The 18032-nt window shown below is 48.5% G+C and overlaps 1 protein-coding gene across 6 annotated transcripts in view; it reads left to right on the top strand.

The window, feature by feature from the left end:
- Window positions 1-16384: 16384 nt before the first annotated feature.
- Window positions 16385-18032, top strand: part of LOC141153994 (NACHT, LRR and PYD domains-containing protein 3-like) — a 250139-nt gene continuing 248491 nt past the window's right edge. For all 6 annotated transcript variants that reach the window (XM_073639358.1, XM_073639359.1, XM_073639355.1 and 3 more), the window contains exon 1: window positions 16385-16468. The gene's annotated coding sequence lies outside the window, so the exon portion shown is untranslated. The remainder of the gene's footprint in view (window positions 16469-18032) is intronic.

Raw genomic sequence — 18032 nt, 5'->3', positions numbered from 1 at the left:
CTGGAGCCTTCTCCGCTCCTCTTCCTTCCTTCTCCCTCTTCCAGGCCTGGGCCTCTGTTACTAGGCCCGCCTCCGGAGCAGAGCTCATGCAGAGCCCCTGCTCCCTGCCACTTCTGCTCAGACTTCTCTGCACTGAACTAAGATGGTGCCCACCTTTTATACTCCCTTCTCAATGCACCCAGGAACTGCTTCCTCCCTGCTCCTGCACTACAGGGTTCCCCTTCCTCAGTGTTCCCTCCCCCCACTCCAGCCAGGGACAGGGACTGTCGTGCCCATCTCAGGGGCATATTGGTCGCCCTGCCCCACGGCAATGTGGTGTAATGCATGCAGGTGTCGGGTCCTGATCCACACTCCATCCTTACCTGAGAGTGAGATATCACACCTCTGGGTGAGGTGCAATACCTCTGTAGCAACCGAGCCCTCAGGGTGCTACAGTTCCATTTATCTTCAGCCTAGGTGACGTATTGCGATACAGGGCCGTGATTTTGGCTATAAAAGGGTCCCCTAGACCCCTACCCCAAGCATTTTAAGAGAATCATATATGGCGTGCCAGGAGACTCTATGGAATGCTTTCTCAGCATCCAACGAGAGTATCTAATTACAAAATTTTTAACTGCATCTAGCCCAGGAAATACTTTGTGCCTAGTAGCAGTGTCTGCTAGTCAGCGGATTATCCCGGCTGTTAAGCAAGCTGCACCACCTGTAGTTTAGACACATAATTTTTTCAAAGGAAATGCTTCGGGACCATGGGATACTTAGTGAAGAGCATTAGGAGGCACCCCAAGGCATAGGGGCTGGGACTGGCAGTAGGATGCCTTGCGGTGGACAGCCGAGCTCGATCCTTATAAAAGCTTTTTAACTGCAGCAGCTTTAGTGGACGCTACTGGAGCTGGAATTACCGCGGCTGCTGGCATGAGACTTGCCCTCCAATAGATCCTTGTAAATGGATTTAAAGTGTATTCATTCAAATTAGAGAGACAATTTAAATTAAAAAGCTTAGAGCTGCCTCCACCACAGGGGGGCTCGCTCGACCCACCAGCGGACAGGCACCAGTATTGGGAGAGGGGGGCTGGCCGTCAGGGTTCACCGCGGCTCTGGCACAAACCCGGCGACACGGAGGTGCCACGGGCAGGAGCGGACTGGCCGTGTCAGCTTCTCACTTTTTGGATTTTAGAAGGGCATGACATGCCTATATCTGTGTCTCCCCCTCCTTTTACTCCTCCACCTCTTTTATTTTCGCATGACTATATGTACTTGTCACTTTTCCATGTGTTAGTTATGTCTTCTGAGCAGTTTGTCAGCTTTTGGACACCTTTGAAGGTGTTTTCTATGTGTTTCTATGTGTTTTTGTTTGCCTGCCATTGGTTTTAACGGTGTTCGACGAACAGTTCGACGAACAGTTCGGCGAACACACGGGTGTTCGACGAACCGAACCGAACTCGAACACTACGGGGGTGGCTCAACACTAGTGATGACAGAGCTTCCGATACAGTGTACAGGGCCGCCATCAGGGTATTACTGCCCTTACTGGCATATGGAGCGGACGCACGTTAACGTGAAATCTATTGCCATGTGGGAGTCTTCCCGCACAGCAATAGTTAACAGCCGACAACCAATCACAGGCCAGCAGCTGACAGCATGCATGTCACCGGCGTATGACGTCACTGCTGGCCTTAGATTAACGAAGGAGAGTCGCCGCTGGACTGGTGACCAGGTAAGGAGAATTTTTTGTTTACTTTTTTGTAAAGCTGCACTATGGGGGCAGAATGGCAGATGACATGGGGGCAGATTGGAGAGACATGGAGGCAGAATGGGAGATGACATGGGGGCAGAATGGAGACATGGGGCAGGATGGGAGATGACATGGGGACAGAATGGAGAGACATGGGGCAGAATGGAGAGACATGGGGGCAGAATGGAGAGACACAGGGCAGAATGGAGAGACGGGGCAGAATGGAGAGACACGGGGAAGAAGGGAGAGACATGGGGGCAGGATGGAGACATTGGTGGCAGGATGGAGACATTGGGGGCAGGATGGAGAGACATGGGGCAGAATGGGAGATGACATGGGTCAGAATGGAGACATGGGGGCAGAATGGAGAGACATGGGGCAGAATGGGAGATGACATGGGGCAGAATGGAGATATGAGACAGAATGGGAGATGACATAGGGAAGAATGGAGACATGGGGGCAGGATGAGATATGACATGGCAGATGACATGGGGGCAGAATGGAAGATGACATGGGGGCAAAATGGGAGATAACATGGGGGCAGAATGGGAGATGACATTGGGGCACAATAGGAGATGACATGGGGCAGAATGGGAGGAGACATGGGGGCAGAATGGCGACATAGGGGCAGAATGGGAGATAACATGGGGTAGAATGGAGAGACATGGGGCAGAATGGAGAGACATTGGGGCAGAATGAAGAGACACTTGGGCAGAATGGGAGATCACATGGGCGCAGAATGGGAAATGACATGGGGGCAGAATGGAAGATGACATAGGGGAGAATGGAGACATGGGGGCAGGATGAGATATGACATGGGAGATGACATGGGGGCAGAATGGAAGATGACATGGGGGCAAAATGGGAGATAACATGGGGGCAGAATGGGAGATGACATGGGGGAGAATGGGAGGAGCCATAGGGGCAGAATGGGAGATAACATGGGGTAGAATGGAGAGACATTGGGGCAGAATGAAGAGACACTTGGGCAGAATGGGAGATGACATGGGAGCAGAATGGGATATGACATGGGAGCAGAATGGGATATGACATGGAGGCAGAATGGGAGATGACATGGGGGCAGAATGGAAGATGACATGGGGCAAAATGGGAGATGGTATGGTATATATGGGAGCAGGATGTGGGACATTATTACTGTAGTAGCTATTTAAGGGATAGTATTACAGCTGTGATGTATTTTATTTTGAGGATACTGTTTTAAGTGAGGGGTGGGGGGTCCTGTTACTGTGAAGGGTGACACTATGTCACTTTTTTTCTTCATCTGGTGTAGTGTAGAAGTTGGGGAAAAATTGGGGAATGTGCTCTGGAAACTGCTCTAGCCCCTTCCCGACCCGTGTCACACCGTTTGTGACATGGAAAACAGTTCCTTCCCGACCCATGTCAGAGCGTCTGTGACATGGAGGGAAAGAGCCCCTGCAGCGCCTGCGAGCGGGGTCGCTCAGGTTTCACAGTTGCTACTGCAACTGGACATCCTGAAGTCGACCCTCCGGGGGGTGGATTAACCCCCCCGTGCCTGGGACCCCTCCGATTGGCTGTTTCATTTTCACTTTTAATGAAACTGCCAATCGGTATGAATTAAATATTTCACCAATGAAAATTGGTGTAATATTTAAATCTGGGCATGGCCTGATGCTTACAGCATCAGCCATTGGCTGGGGGGAGTGTCACCTCTGCCCCCCCCCTGCCCCCAGATCTGATTGGGGGGCTAGCGTCACATGGATACTAGCCCCAATCAGATGTGGAGGGAGTTTTTAATGATGCCGGCCGTTGTGGACCCTCTGCTGCTGCCCCCTGTGGACCCTCTGCTGCTGCCCCTCCCCCGTGGACCCTCTGCAGCTGCCCCCCCGTGGACCCTCTGCAGCTGCCCCCCCCGTGGACCCTCTGCAGCTGCCCCCTCGTGGACCCTCTGCTGCTGAACTCGTGGATCGCTTCTGCCGCCGCTGATCGCCTGCTGCCGCCGCTGATCTGCATCAGGTAGTATTGCCCCTGCTCCCCCCCGACCCCCCCTCCACTCCACCCTCCCCCCCCTCCACCCCCGACCCCCCCTCCACCCCCCCTCCACTTTCATACCTGCACCCCGACCTCCGCCTCTGCTCCCTCTCCCACGTCTTCATCCACCGGCTGCTGCTCTCCTTCTGACAGCCGGTGGACTGTGATCACAGCAGCAGCAGGCTCAGTGTAAATGCCCTGCTCCTGTGATCAAGCCCACCATCCCCCAGCCCAGTGATATCACCCGCCATCTCCCAATAATCACCCCTCCCCCAAGTATTCACCCCCCCTGTCCCCAGTGTTCACCCCCCCAGTGTTCACCCCCCCCTGTCCCCAGTGTTCACCCCCCTGTCCCCAGTGTTCACCCCCCCTGTCCCCAGTGTTCACCCCCTCCCTGTCCCCAGTGTTCACCCCCACCTGTCTCCAGTGTTCACTCCCCATCCCCAGTGTGCACCCCCCCATCCCAGTGATCACCCCCCTGCTGCTGGCTCCTGCTCCGCTTTCTGCCCCAGTAATCACCCCCTGATGCTGCCGGCCTCCTACCCCCCTTGCTGCTGCCGGCTCCTGCCCCAGTGATCACCCCCCTTGCTGTTGCCGGCTTCTGCCCCAGTGATCACCCCCCTTGCTGCTGCCGGCTCCTGCCCCAGTGATCACCCCCCTTGCTGCAGCTGCTGGCTCCTCCATCTCTTCAGCCCCCCCCCTACGCCTGACAGCCCCCTACGCCTGACAGCCCCCTACACCTGACAGCCCCCACACGTGACTGCAGAAGGTTACACCAAGCACACACACACACACACGTACACTCACACTATAATAAAGTTTCGATTATTTTTTTTTTTTTACATACGCACACAGCACACAAAATGTCCCGCCCGTACCACTCATCCCAGTCTAGGGCGTACTCAGCTTAGGAGGCTATGTCAGGTTGGTGTGTGTGTTGTAGTGTGTGTGTGTGTGTGTGTGTGTGGTGTATACACTACAATATACCACACCGCACACCAACCTGACATACACTACACAATGGTGTCCACTAACAAATTGGAACCATGTTGCGTTTGGAGAGTCCCTGTGTGCCCAAACATTGGAGCTCCCCAACAAGTGACCCCATTTTGGAAACTAGACCCCCCAAGGCACCTATCTAGATGCATAGTGAGCACTTGGAACCCCCAGGTGCTTCACAAATTGATTCATAAAAATGAAAAAGTGGAAAAAAAAACACTTTTTTATTTTTACGGATTAATTTGTGAAGGACCTGGGGGTTCCAAGTGCTCACTATGCATCTAGATAGGTGCCTTGGGGGGTCTAGTTTCCAAAATGGGGTCACTTGTGGGGGAGCTCCAATGTTTGGCCACACAGCGGCTCTCCAAACGCGACATGGTGTCCGCTAACAAATTGAATGGAAAATCGGCTCAAATTGTTAGCGGACACCATGTTGCGTTTGGAGAGCCCCTAATGTGCCTAAACAGTGGAGCTCCCCCACAAGTGACCCCATTTTGGAAACTAGACCCCCCAAGGCACCTATCTAGATGCATAGTGAGCACTTGGAACCCCCAGGTGCTTCACAAAATGATCTGTGAAAACAAAAAAGTACTTTTTTTTTCACAAAAATTTTCTTTTAGCCTAAAGTTTTTAATTTTCACATGGGTAACAGGATAAAATGCATCCTAAAATGTATTGGTCAATTTCTCCTGAGTACACTGATACCTCATATGTGGTCATAAACCACTGTTTGGGCGCATGGCAGGGCTCAGAAGAGAAGGAGCGCAATTTGACTTTTGGAGCTAATTTTCCATTCAAAAAGTAAAATGGCGCTCCTTCCCTTCTGAGCCCTGCCGTGTGCCCAAACAGTGGTTTATGACCACATATGAGGTATCAGTGTACTAAGGAGAAATTGACCAACAAATTTTAGGATGCATTTTATCCTGTTACCCATGTAAAAATTAAAAAATTTAGGCTAAAAGAAAATTTTTGTTAGAAAAATAAAAATGTTCATTTTTTTCTTCCATGTGGCTTTAGTTCCTGTGATGCACCTGAAGGGTTAATAATCTTCTTGAATGTAGTTTTGAGTAGCTTGAGGGGTGCAGTTTTTGGAATAGTGTCACTTTTGGGTGTTTTCTGTCATAAAGACCCCTCAAAGGGACTTCAAATGTGATGTGGTCACTAAAAAAATGGTTTTGTAAATTTTGCTGGAAAAAAGATAAATTGCTGATGAACTTTGAACCCTTCAAACTTCCTACCAAAATTTTTTTTTTTTTCCAAAATTGTGCTGATGTAAAGTAGACATGTGGGAAATGTTATTTATTAACTATTTTGTGTCACATCACTCTCTGGTTTAGTAGAATAAAAATTCAAAATTTGAAAATTGCAAAATTTTCAAATTTTTTCCCATATTTTTGATTTTTTCACAAATAAACGCAAATATTATCGACCTAAATTTAATACTATCATGAAGCCCAATATGTCACGAAAAAACAATCTCAGAATCGCTAGGATCCATTGAAGTGTTCCAGAGTTTTTACTTCGTAAAGGGACACTGGTCAGAATTGACAAAAATGCCAAGGTCTTTAGGGTCAAAATAGGCTGGGTCCTGAAGGGGCTAGATAACTGTGTTATTTTCTGCAGAGACGAGTCCTGGCTGGTGGAAGTGATGGCTGTCTGTGCCAGATGAACAAGAAAAGTGAAGATGAAGGACTTGACCTAGAGACATCACCGATGAGTCAGTGTGTTACCTGTACACTTACACTATACAATACTGTAGATACTACATACAGGGCTCCTCTGTATAACGTCACTGGTGATCACTGTATTACCTGTTGTGGTAGATTTGCTCACTCAACTGCATCTGCCATAATGGCAAAACAAAATAAGAAAATGTCCAGCATAGTTCTTGCAGCTGCTGGGGTCTGGCCACTCAGGGTTAGCAAAAGCACACGGTTCAGATTAGCACCAAAACACATGCTCCTCTATCTGGCGCTGGCCTCCAGATACTGAACCACACTGGAGTCAAAAGGCTGGCTATTTATAGTGCAGACCACACCCTGGAGTGGAGATTTGGTGAATGACCTCAATGGTACAGCAGTAGGTAATCCCAATCTCGCCCCTACTTCTCCACGACCTTCTTCAGCATAGACTTCAAGGTCTTGTTGAATCTCTCCACCAAGTAGTCCGACTGCAGGTGGTATAGAAGTCCAGAGCTGTGTAATCTGGAGAGCCTTACACAACTCTCTCATTACCTTGGACATAAAAGGAGTTCCCTGGTCAGTCAAGATCTCCTTTAGCAGGCCTGTCCGGGAGAAAATATGTACTAGTTATCTGGCTATACTCCTGGCGGAGGAGTATCTCATATACATATACTCAGATACCGAGTGGCATAGTCCAGCCCTACCAGGATGTATTGGTGTCCCCTGGCAGACTTAACCAAGGGCCCGACAAGGTCCATGGAAATCCGGTCAAATGGAACCTCTATAATAGGTAATGGCAGTAGAGGGCTTTGGAAGTGGGACACGGGAGCAGTTAGCTGACAGGTGGGGCAGGACCGGCAGTAATTAACAATCTCTCTGTGACATCCAGGCCAGTAGAACCTCTGCAGGACCCGCTCTTGGGTTTTTTCTACTCCCACATGCCCACCCAAGATATGGGAGTGGGCCAGGACTAACACCCTACACCTATATAGGGACCCGGTACCACCAACTGCTCTACCATTTCCCCTCTGGGTTTAGTGACCCGATAAAGTAGTTCCTCTTTTAGTGTGAAATATGGGAACCTGGTGTCAGCCCCTGGCTCTTGAGCCACCCCATTTATCACAGACACATTATCAAATGCATTTTTAAATGTGGTATCCTGCGTCTAAGCAGTAGCAAATTTCCCCCAGAAACCCCCAACTCAGGAATCTCGGCCTCTTGGGTTACCAGCAAGGACACACAGGGGAATTCATCCATCTCACACTGTGTTGGGGGATTCATCATGGTGGAACCGGCTCCATCCTGAGTCACGTGGTGCGCTTGCTTTCTGCCATAAGTCCCAGAACAGGGTAAAGTCCAGCCCTATTATTACTGGGTGTAGCTGGTCCTTAACTACTCCCACCTCATGATACTCAGCACCGCAGTTAGTTTTTATGGTCACTCCGGCAACAGCGTAATCTTTGGCGTCCCCGTGAATACAGTGGACGCTCATGTTTTTCCCGGGGATCAACCGGTGGGGGAGTGTGGCCCTTATCAGAGTCATCAAACTCCCTGAGTCCAAGAGTCCCATCACCAGTATCCCATTTATTGTTACGGGACATGCCTGCGGCCCCTCACCGGGCTGATGACTCGCCCAGGAGGATATGGGGCACTCGGTACCCGGGCCTTTACCTTCTTGGGATGTCACGGCGGTCGGCTCCCGGGCCCGTACCCTGGGGTCACTCTTAAAAGGGGGTTGTTGCTTGAAGGGATGAATAATAGTTTTGTCTCGTGACGCCACCTGTGGTTCCTGGTAATGATTACCAGCGCTGCTGCAGACCTCGGGAGCAGATGTTAGGGCAGCTGGGTTAGTGCGGCTCTCCTCACCAGAGCTCAGCTCCAGGGCAGTGTAGGTGCAGATGGTGATGCTGGGCGTTGTAGTGCAGGAGCGATAACGTGGTAGCAATAACTGACAGAAACAGTGGGGTGCAGTCATCCGAGTTTACTCACAGTTATTATGTTCCTCAGGTGGCACTATACAGGTGACAGTCTCCCACGTCGCGCTGCGTTTACCAGGCAGGGGTTCAGCACTCCCTCAAGTATCTCAAGAGCACTTAACGGGACCCCTTTCTGTATGTTCCTTTCTTAGCCGACTTCCCTCGCTGGGTCTCTCCCTCCTGCTCTATGCCCCACCACACAAAGTCCCGATCAGGTACCTTGAGATCCCTCTGGGCAAATTGGAGTTCCTGGACCTTACTTGGTGCCCTTTTCGGCGGCTTAGGTGCGGATGTGACAACTGCACCTTGAAAGTGCAGAAGCCTCCGGTTTTTTAGCGGAGACTTAAAGTAACTTGGCTAGTCCAGGGACCGGTTCCCTTCTTGTGGCCTGATCCCTCTACCGCCTGGCAGATTCGGGCGTACGGGTGCCGTCCTGCACTCACCGTACCCCTTGGGATCCCTTCAGTTCCTGGAGCCTTCCTCCCTTGCTCCCACTCCTCTCTCCGTCTTGGGCATGACAGGTCAAGCCTGCCTCCTGAGCAGAGCTCCTGCAGAGCCTCTGCTCCTCTCGTCCTCACACTCTCTCTCCCTCCGTACAACTCCCTAAAAAGATGGCTTCCCTATATATATATGTATCTTCTTCAAGAGCTCCCCTGGTCTACGTCCGCCACCCACACCCACTACATGGTTCCCCCTCACTTTGGTTCCCCCCCACTCCAGCCAGGGACGGGGCCAGCAGAAAGCAGTGCATATTGCCCTTCCAGCCGGTGTGGAGTAGTGTAGTGTTGAGTACAGGTGTTAGGGTCCCGGGCAGCACTCCATCCTTACCTGAGAGAAGGAGATGCCACACCTCTGGGTAAGGTGCAGTACCTCTGTGGCGACTGAACCCTCAGGGGCGCCACACTGACAGTCCTCACTGTAGGCTGGATGGGCATAATACGAACAGCGCTTCCCCATGCTGCAGTCCATCTGTTCGGAGGTGATAGGACAACAGTCGACTATGTGTCCAGGACTGTGACATCTCCAACAGGTCAAATCCTTACCAGCGACTTTTGGCAACCCATCTGCGACCTCAAACTCCCCCCAGTGGTGGCTCTACTACCGCTCTTTTGAGATTCGGGCTCCTTCTGGGTACCCCAGTTTGGGGATGCAACAACGATCGGCTTCCTCGGGGACCTCTCGACCACCTGGTACCTTTCTACTAGGCCCACTAGGTCATCTGCATTTTGGGGGACCCTCTGGGCAACTCAGGTCTGCACCGGTCTGGGGAGAGAGTGGATAAATCTGTCCATTACAACATGCTCTACCATCTGGGCTGGGGTGGAGGACTCTGGCTGCAACCACTTCTGTACCAGATGCAGCAGATCGAACATTTGGGAGTGAGGGGGTTTATCACTGCAATACGCTCAGTGGTGGACCCTTTGAGCTCATACAGACATAGTCACCCCTGAGCGTGTTAGTATCTCAGTTTTTAGTTTGGAATATTCCTTGGCATCCTGTGAGGCCAGGTCATGATAAGCCTTCTAGGGCTCGCCAGTCAAATAGGGCGCTAGCACCTCCACCCACTGCTCCTGAGGCAGCTTCTCCTGCTTTGCTACCCTTTCAAACACAGTCAAAAAGGCTTCCACATCCTCTCCCAGGGTCATATTTTGCATGGCTCATCTTACCTCTTTCCAGACGTATGTGTCGTCATCACCTGGACTTGGGGGAGGGGCGGCCGGCCTCCCATGAACCACCTCTGTGAGCAACTCAATCTGTTGCTGTTGTTGCTGGTACTGATCTTGCTGCTGCAGGTGCTTCTGCTATTGGATCTATTGCATCAACAGCTTAATCATCTCCTGATGTGCCAGTTGTTGCTGCTGTTTGGCCAGCTGTTACTGCTGTTGGGCTTTCACAAGGTGCTTAAGCAGGTCCACCATGCTGTCTGACTCTGCTTCCTGGCTCACTGCCGCCTTCACCCAAGACATGCAGTCCCTCTTGTAGCAGTCACACATGTTTGCTGGGAACGCTGCCCGCACTTCTAACACCACCTGTGGTAGATCTGCTCACTCGGCTGCACATGGAGGTAAACACGGAACACTGTCTCTTTAAATTTCTTGTTGGTTTATTAAACAGCATAAACCAATATAGAGTTCATAAAAATAAACACAGCCCATCTGGCATAATGGCAAAACAAAATAAGAAAATGTCCAGCATAGTCCTTGCACCTGCAGGGGTCTGGCCACTCAGGGTTAGCAAAAACACACGGTTCAGATTAGCATCAAAACACAAGCTCCTCTCTCTGGAGCTGGCCTCCAGATACTGAACCACACCGGAGTCAAAAAGCTGGCTATTTATAGCCCAGACCATACCCTGGGGTGGAGATATGGTGAATGGCCTCCCACCCGCACATTGGCCATTCACGCAAAACCAGCCCTTCTAAAATGGTGGTTTAACCCCCTCAGCTCTGAACATGCTGGAGAAGACTTCCTGGTTTCACATCACTGAAGCTAATAACCTCAGTGAAACATATTTCCCGTCTATAACTTTGTCAGTGACTTTATCACACTGTACACTGACACTATATACTGAGCTCCTGTGTATAATGTCACTGGTGATCACTGTATTACCTGTACATTATACACTATATACAGAGATCCTTTGTATAATGTTTCTGGTGATCACTATTACCAGTACAATATACACTATATACAGAGCTCCTTTGTATAATGTCTCTGGTGATCACTATTACTGGTTCAATATACACTATATACAGAGCTCCTGAGTATAATGTCACTGGTGATCTTTGTATTACCTATACACTTACACTATACACTATATACTATATACAGAGCTCCTGTGTATAATGGCACTTATGGTAATATTAGCATTGTTGCTTTTTATTAATAATCAGTATTATAGTATTCGGTCACTATGTAGTGGTAATATGTGATCTAGTCATGGTATGTCTTTATTTGTCCCTTGTATGTGGTATTATTGGTCATTTTTAAACAATGTATGTAACACATTCTCTTCAAGAAAAATATATCTAAAAAGAGTATTGCATATTTTAAGAAATTTTAAATATATTAGAGTAGAGTAGGGCCTGGCCAGAAGAGTTTACCTTGTCGTGGTGGCGGCTTAAAAAGTCTTTTGGCCAAAACAAAGCTGCTGGCTATGTATGTGATATGGCTCATTGGGAACTGTTAATGTGTGATTGGTGAGGACGTGATGCAGATGTGGAATTTTTCCAAGAGTTGGAGGTGGGACTGTTGAATGTTCGAGGGGTGGAGGCGGAGTTGTGGTGGAGTTAGAGCTGGGGTGGAGCCTGGGTGGAGTCTAAAGGGGGCCCAAAAATTTTGCCAGTATGGGACCCTGAAATTCCTGGTGGCAGCCCTGAATGTCAAATCCCATTCTTTGATGCAAGCCTAGGATCTGAGCTTCCATCATTGCTGGCAGACTCTGGACGTAATATTCAATCATCATCTGCCTATAAAAGAAACTGTTCTATGCAACTATTGGTGCCCCCCACCCAAACGACATGTTTGGGGGGACACCAATGAATTGCTATGGCAAGTGGAATACTGCTGAAAGCCTTCGTGTCTGCCATTACAGCATTTCTGTGGAGACGAACGTGTAGCTGGGCTTCATAGGAAACTGATTTTTACAATATACTGCAATATCCTGTTATATACTATTAGTGAGCAGACAATCTCATCAAGTCTCCTAAGGGGTCTAACATATAAGCTAACAAATAAAAATGTTTTTAAAAATCTAAATATTTAAAGCACTCTCTCTCTTCCCCCATTAAAAATAAAGACATAATAAACATATTTGATATCTCCGCTTCCGTAAAAGTCTGATCTATCAAAATATAAAATTAACCTGATCAGTAAATGCTGTAAAGAAACAAAAAATTCCAGAATTGTGTTTGTTTTGTTGCCACATCACCACAAAAAAATGCAACAAGAAGAAATAAAAATGTCATATCTTAATTAAAGTGGTATGAATGATAATGTCATCTCTCCACGCAAAAAAAAGTCCCTAGCCCGTTAAGGGTCTTTGAAAATGGCGACATAAGCAAAACAACATGTTAGGTATTGCAGTAATTATAAGGACATGGATAACCATATTGCCAGGTCATTTTTACCACACAATGAAAATGAAAACCAAGAAACAATAGTGGAATTGTGTTTCCCGACTCTGCAAAAATTAGAGGGATTGGTCTGCAGAGGACGGGGGTGAAATTACTTTATCCGAAGCCCAGTAGCGTGCCGCCAATAGCGGCAGACCACGCGACTGCTATGGGGCCCGTGAGCCATGGGGGCCCAATAGCAGTCCAGGGGTGGACATACCGCCGCCGGTGCCGCTGCGCCGGGTCCCCACCATGCAGCTGCACCAAGGGGCCCGCAAGGTGCGGCTGCTCCCTGCACGCGGCAGTCAGGGAGCGATCCCTGCAGCCCCGCTGCTGTCAGGAGGAGAATAGCAGCGGAGCTGGAGGGTTCGTCCTCTGCTTCCTCCCTGACCCAGGCGCGCGCAGCTTGATGACGTCATCATGCAGCGCGCGCCTGGGTCAAGTAGAAAGCTGCCGGCAACCAGGAGGATGCTGCTGCAGGGGAGTGAGCTGAGGTAAATTAAATTGTTGTTTTTTTTTTTTTTTTTTTACTGAAATGCTGGGGAGGGGAGGTGGGGGGGAGCGATAGTGGGATGGTGGGGCTGGGGAGAGGAATGATGGGGCTGGAAAGAGCAATAATGTGGCTGATGGGACTGGGGAGAACAATGATGGGGATGGGAAGAGAAATATTGGGGCTGGAGAGAGGGCTGATGGGGCTGGGGAGAGAAATAAATGGGGTTGCTGGGGCTGGGGAGAGGAATAATGGGCCTGATGGGGCTGGGGAGAGGAATAATGGGGTTGATGGGGCTGGGGAGAGCAATAATGGGGCTGATGGGGCTGGGGAGAGGAATGATGGGGCTTGGGATAGGAATAATGGGACTAATGGGGCTGGGAAGAGCAATAATGGGGCTGGGGAGAGGAATGATGGGACTGGGGAGAGGAATAATGGGGTTGATTGTAGCTGAGGAGAGGAATAATGGGATGGTAGGGCTAGGGAGAGCAATGATGGGGCTGGGGAAAGGAATGATGGGGCTGGGGAGAGCAATGATGGGGATGGTGGGGCTGGGGAGAGCAATGATGGGATGGTGGGGCTGGGGTGAGTAATAATGGGGCTGATGGGGCTGGGGAGAGGAATAATGGAGTTGATGGGGCTGGGGAGAGGAATGATGGGATGATGGGGCTGGGGAGAGCAATAATGGGGCTGGGGAGAGGAATGATGGGGCTGGGAAGAGCAATAATGGGGCTGATGGGGCTGGGAAGAGCAATAATGGGGCTGATTGGGCTGGGGAGAGGAATGATGGGGCTGGGAAGAGCAATAATGGGGCTTATAGGGCTGGGGAGAGCAATGATGGAGATGGTGGGGAAGGGGAAAGCAATGACGTGTTGCTGGGAGAGAGCAATGATGGGGGCGATGGGAGAGAGCAATGAAGGGGGTGCTGGGACAGCGCAATGGTGGGGGGCTGGGAGAGAGCAATAATGTGGGGCTGGGAGAGAGCAATGATGGAGGTGCTGGGACAGAGTAATGATGGGGGTGCTGAGAGGAAATGATGGGAGTGCTGGGAGAAGCAATGATGGAGGTGCTGGGACAGAGCAATGATGGGGGGCTGGGAGAGAGCAATGATGGAGGTGCTGAGACAGAGCAATGATGGGGGTGCTGGGACAGAGCAATGATGGGGGCTGGGAGAGAGCAATGATGGGGTGGTGGGACAGAGCAATGATGCGGGTGCTGAGAGAGAGCAATGATGCGGGTGCTGGGAGAGAGCAATGATGGGGGTGCTGGGAGAGAGCAGCGATGAGGGTGCTGGGACAGAGCAATGACGGGGGTGCTGGGACAGAGCAATGACGGGGGTGCTGGGAGAGAGCAATGACGAGGGTGCTGGGAGAGAGCAATGATGGGGGTTTCACCTTGCTTGTACTGTGAAGCCTTGTATGTTTTCCGTGTGCACATAGTCTTACAGTTAATTGGGGAGAGTCACAGAGACTGAATATTTTATATTATTGGCCGGTGGAGATTATAGTTAATGGGGGGCACAGTGCTGCTTATCACTTTATATTTTGATTACTAAGTGGCTAATAGTATATTAATGGGGGGGGGTACATATCTGTATTCGAGGACGCAGAGCGGGGGAGACACATGTATACATACAATATGTGACCTTGTTATTTTCTAGGCTGGAGATCATCGTGACAAGACGAGTCGTGGCTGGGAGATGTGGACATGAAGGTCTGACCAGATGGAGAAGAAGCAGCAGAAACCGGCTCTGATCAGATGAGACGTCAGCGGTAAGTGCCTGGATGTAAATATTATTCTGTATCTGCACTGTGTGACTTGGAGTGATGTTATCTGTAAAATCCCTTAGGCCACATTCTCACATTTGTGTGAAATGTCCGTGTGCTGCCAGATCTTTTTATCGGATGGTCCACGGACTCGTACAGTTTTATAGATCCATTCACACATCCATGAAAATCACGGATCTGAGAATGAGATCTAAGAGGGTCAGAGAATGTCCTGTTCTGATCCGATTTTGAGGATTAGAATAGGACATGCTCAATGCGTCAGTAAAACAGGGCAGCACACCGACACTGCACACAGATGCAGGAATGTAGCCTTATTATGTATAGCACAGTCCCTTAGTATATAGTGTACTCACTTATTATGTATAGCGCCATCCTTAGTTATATAGTTTCCTCTTTTATTATGTATAACACCCTCCCTTATTATGTACCATCCTCTCTAGCGGCTCACAGTTGGGGGATCATACTGTGTTGGGGTCAGCATACTTTACCCTGGGAGTTGAGGTGGGGTACAGTAGGGTCATTATACTGTGCATGTGGAGGAATGCACCATGGGGGTTTCATGCTGTGTTTGGGGGGCCCTTTTATTGTCATCACACTTCATGGGGCAATGAAAGAGAGATCTAGGACGTCAGCAGGAGGAAAATTACTATGTAAAGGCTGGAAAGTTGTGAGATCTGATCTTTGGTGACCCCGACAATTATTTCAAATTTTTTTTTTTTTGGGGGGGGGGGGCAGTTAGAGCTTCTGCTATGGGGCCCCATGATTCCTATGTACGCCCCTGCTGAAGCCCCTTCAGACTGTTTGGGACACCTGGAAGAATTATTGGTAGGAGAAGAGAGGGTGACACTGCCATGAGTCCTGTGTTTGCCAACAGTGAAGCGTCCTGAGACCATTCATGTGTGGGGGCTTCTCATTCATGGAGGGGCTCAGTCACTATTTTGCCTAAGAACGCTTCCATGAATATAAAATAGGATCTAAACTTCCTCCAAGAGCAACGTCTCCCATCATCCAGGAGCAATGTGGCGATGACAATGCTTTTTCCAAGTCACAAGGCAAAAGTGATAACGAAGTGGCTCAGTGAGCAAAATGTTGAAATTTTGGGTCCATGGCCAGAAAACTTCTCAGATCTCAATCCCTTTGGGAACCTGTGGTTGATCTTCAAAAAGTAGAAGGATAAAGAAAACCACAGAAATTGTGATAAATTCCAACCATTGATTAGAGAAAAATGGGTCATCAGTCACGATCTGAACCCAGAAGCTGATATCCAGGGCCAAAGGCAGAAGTCTGGAGAAATAAGCGTCAACACTTTAAATATTGAGGCTGAAAAAAAAATAAATGTATTTGCGTAAAAAAACTTCTGAAAGCTTATAATGGTATTTCAGTAGCAATAGAAACACTCTAACTAAAAAGAGCGAAAAACAAAAAAAGCTGAAAAACAAAATTCTGTCTCAGTCTCAAACTTTTGGCCACGTCTGTACTGCCGTCATTCATATGTGATCATTGTAATCTTTTATTTAATCTCAGAGGAACAAAACAATTCTGTAAAATAGTTATTTTACTCTGCTAATTCTGTCCTGTATCAGGAATAGGGTTAAAAAAACAGGAAACTAAAAGTGAAAGTAATTCGCAGAGGATCCTCCCTCCCTCCTTGTTTTTCTACAAACGGCCTTGACTGAAGGTAAAACATTCACCCATGTAATTGTTATATTCTTAGATATATGCTTATGTTATATGCTTATTATATATGTAGTAGCGTGGGGCTTGTTTTATGGCGGAGGGTATCACAGTGATAGGAGGTCATAAACTTCTGGGCAGATTGTCGTTGGCCACATTCTGAAAAACACGGAAATAATCATCGTAAAGTCCCAACAGATTTGCAAAAGGATCTCTTTACAACGAGTCATAAACTATATCTGGATACTGCATTGTCACAAAAGAGAATGAGAGTTTGAAATCTCACAAAATAGATCCATAAACGCTTCTCGCACAACAAGCTGCTGTAGGTCTTTTTCTTAACAACAGTATTTCCCTGTAGGCTTCAGAGAAGCTGCAATTTTCCCCTTGTACTCACATAGGAAATATGTGGATACTGATCAAGACTGGCATCTCATATGCCAATCTTAACCCTTTCCTGACGCACCCATTTTTCCCACTTTACCCTTTTTTTTTTTTTATATTTCCTCTTTCTCCCAAGAGTCATCACTGTTTTAGTTTTTCCGTTGATCTAGCTGTATAAGGGATTTTTTTTTTCCATTTCTCAGGACAAGTTTTAGTTTGCCAGATGGTCAGTACAATTATGGTGATATCAAAATTGTATTTGTTTTCTTATTTTTGTAGTGAAGAAAAAAAAAAAGTTTGTTGTGACTAGAGATGAGCGGTGTTCGAATCGAACTGTTCGCCAATCTCAAATTCGAGCTGTTTTGGGCGGTGTTCGAGCCGTTCGGTGAACACGAACGATTTGAAAAAAATCCGGCTGTTCGAGGTTATGTTCGATAACTGTTCGTGCACCAAAATCATAACTGGATTTTTTCTCAGTAATGATGAAAATTAATGTTAATACGCAGTTTGAGTGTACAGCGGGGTGGGGGGAGGGGCAGGGGATGGATCTCTGCAGGAACAATGAAGATCTCCATTTTTTTTTTCTCTTTCCCGCATTTACAGTGGGGAGGTGCAATCTGTCAGCCTATCAGCAGCGCACACACGGAGCGAAGTGCTTTTTTTCACACAAGCAAGGGCATGTGTCATTGGCAGTGTATGTCACATGTCCTTGCCCTATAAGACCAAGCCATTTTCCCCGTCGCCACCATTTTCTCACTGCTGCAGCTGCGTGTTAGACGGCACCGCTGTTGCTGTGTGCGCTATACTTTGTTAATTTCAAGCCAATTTTCGCACAAATCTACAGATAGCTTGGGAGTAGGGAATAGTTGTGATTGCAGTCATTTTAAGGACTAGGTTACAGCATTTCCTATGACTTTTATCAGGCAGGTCTGTGCTCTTAAATAGATAGGTTGGGAGTAAAGACTAATTGTAATTGCAGTCCTTTTCAGGACTAAGTTACATCAGTTCCTATCAGTTTTTGCCAGGCAGGTCTGTGCCAGTGCTGTGCAAGTTTTTTCACAGCATTTGGCTAAATCTAGCAAAGCTAATCCTTTTTGGCCTATTGCAGAGTGTGTTAGTCAGTGGAGTAGCCTATCTGTATTGCAAGCTACACCACCTGTGTATAGAATACAATTTTTTTACTG

Source organism: Phyllobates terribilis, unplaced genomic scaffold (assembly GCF_046119375.1).
Source record: "Phyllobates terribilis strain yellow unplaced genomic scaffold, ASM4611937v1 Scaffold_7__3_contigs__length_470593459, whole genome shotgun sequence".
Classification (NCBI taxonomy): domain Eukaryota; kingdom Metazoa; phylum Chordata; class Amphibia; order Anura; family Dendrobatidae; genus Phyllobates; species Phyllobates terribilis.
Note: the sequence above shows the minus strand (reverse complement) of the source record. Positions and strands in the feature narration are given on the sequence as shown.